The following is a 2,547-nucleotide window of genomic DNA, read 5'->3' as shown; positions in this document are numbered from 1 at the left end:
TGTACTTATTTGTGGTAGGTTGGTAGGGATGAAGAAGACAAAAAAGACAAAAGCCATTCCTAAGCATTGCATAGCTTCCATTAACAGCCAGCGCCTTAGGCAACAGTTTCTTAAGAAACTCTGGGGAGAGATAGCATGGGGAGAAATGCCAGATATAGGTGATAGTGAGGAAGGTGGCAAATCACACTGCCATGTGTGTACCTATGCAACAATCTTGCATGTTCTTCACATGTACCCCAAAACCTAAAATGCAATAAAAATAAATAAAAAATAAAAAAAGAAACTGTGATGTTAAACATGTTAAAAAGAAAGAAAGAAAGAAACTGTGATGTTAAACATGTTAAAAAAAAAAAAAAAGAAAGAAACTATGGAACTTGTCATTTATCATTCAAGGAAGAACCTAGGGAGCAATAATACGTTTTCTTCTTTTTAATGCACTTAGTTTTTGTTGTTGTTGCTTATAACAGAAAGCCTGTAACTGGGTACTTTATCAAGAAAAAATATTTATTTATTATAATTCAGAGCTGAGAAGTCCAAGGTCAAGGGGTTGCATCTGGTGGGTGCCTTCATGCTCATGGGGGCTCTCTGGGTCCTGAGGTAATAGAGGACATGGCAAGGAGGCTGAGCATGCTAACGTGCTAGCTCACATCTCTCTTTCTCTTCCTTTAATGCTACCGGTTCCACTCCCATTACAACTCATTAATCTATAGATGAATTAATCCATCCATGAGAGCAGAGCTGTTGTGCCAATCACTTCTTAAAGACCCCATCTCTCAATACTGTCACATAGGGGATTAAATTTTAACATGAGTTTTTGTGGTGACATCCAAGCCATAACATACACCATGTAATAATTTCTAGATTTAGGAAAAGGGCATTTTCCTCTGGTTAGAGTTTGACTAATTAGAGAAGAAAAGGATATAATCAGTATGTCATGAGGAATGCTTCAGAGAATTTTATGAAAGGCAGGGAAAATGGATTCCCAGTAGAAACAGATCTCTTAGATTTCATAAGCATGTCAAAGAATAGAGGTTTGAATAGTAAACCGTGGAAAATATCACTGTTGACTAATTTGGAAGAGAAGATATAAAAATTATATACTATTTCACTGTAGTATTTTTTGCATAATTTGATGGAGACATTTTAGTTCACAATTTTTTGTTTGTTTTCTTCAAAATCTTACAGCAGTGGTATGATCTGACTGTTTTGCCTTGACCTGTCAGTTGTGGATTTTTTTCTCAGTTTTCCTTTTTTTTTTTTTTTTTTTTTTTTTTTTTTTTTTTTTTTTTTGGTACTTATATGATTTACTTTCCCAATCTTGAAATTAAAATACTTCAGTAAGAAATATTTTTATGAGTCTCTACTACTATTTGGCTTATAGAAATGACCCTTTTTTAAGATAAAGAAATGGTTACCAAAATATTACTTTTAGATATTGTTTCCTTATTTGTTCTTTCCTTTCTTTTCAAATATAATATCTGTATGTTGAATTTCTTGGTTCTTCATTTCTATTTTATACTTCATATTTATTTTTATTTTCTGAGGTTTTTACACAAAATAATTTAGATATTCATTATCTTAAATTTAATTTGGAATGTTATATTTATGTTTTCTTATCAAATAACTCTTTTCTGATTCTAATTCATCACACTTTGTAATTATAATAAACTTTAAAGTTTATTAAGAAACATCTTTTAGAATATAGAACTGACTTAAATGCTGTACTTCTTCCTGTAAGTTCCTTTCAAAGCAGAAGACCTTATTTTAATAACTTTCTTTCTCTTGTTTTGAACTAATGAGTATTTTCATGAGTCTACTAATAGTTTTAAATCTGAATTGACTGTGATCAGAGGATATTACATTTAGCAAAACTGTGTTTAAGATAAGAAAGTAACCGAAAGACTTTTTCACTTAAAAAGCATCTCAGCAAATACGCCAGTTATGTAGCCTACTTGAAAAAAACGGCATTAGTATAGATTGAATATGAGAAGAACCAGTAGGAGAACTGAAGCATAGAAATTAAAAAACAGCTCTTCCCTTTTGCGGCCATCACCTAAGCAGGAGCTGCCAAAATGAAGTTCAATCCCTTTGTGACTTCCAACTGAACCAAGAATCGCAAAAGGCATTTCAATGTACCTTCCCACATTCGCAGGAAGATTATGTCCTCCCCTCTTTCCAAAGAGCTGAGACAGAAGTACAACGTGCGATCCATGCCCATCCGAAAGGATGATGAAGTTCAGGTCGTACGAGGACACTATAAAGGTCAGCAGATTGGCAAAGTAGTCCAGGTTTACAGGAAGAAATACGTAATTTACGTTGAACGGGTGCAGCAGGAAAAGGCTAATGGCACAACTGTCCATGTAGGCATTCACCTCAGCAAGGTGGTTATCACTAGGCTAAAACTGGACAAAGACCGCAAAAAGATCCTTGAATGGAAAGCCAAATCTCACCAAGTAGGAAAGGAAAAGGGCAAATACAAGGAAAAAACAATTGAGAAGATGCAGGAATAAAGTAATCTTATATAAAAGCTTTGATTAAAACTTGAAA

The 2,547-nt window shown here is 33.8% G+C and overlaps 1 pseudogene; it reads left to right on the top strand.

Annotated features, from left to right (window-relative positions):
* Positions 1–2,072: 2,072 nt before the first annotated feature.
* Positions 2,073–2,547, top strand: LOC108310025 (annotated as a pseudogene).

The sequence above is a fragment of the Cebus imitator genome, unplaced genomic scaffold (assembly GCF_001604975.1).
Source record: "Cebus imitator isolate Cc_AM_T3 unplaced genomic scaffold, Cebus_imitator-1.0 Scaffold100, whole genome shotgun sequence".
Lineage (NCBI taxonomy): Eukaryota > Metazoa > Chordata > Mammalia > Primates > Cebidae > Cebus > Cebus imitator.
The sequence above is the reverse complement of the archived record's forward strand: the minus strand, read 5'-3'. Positions and strand labels throughout refer to the sequence as shown.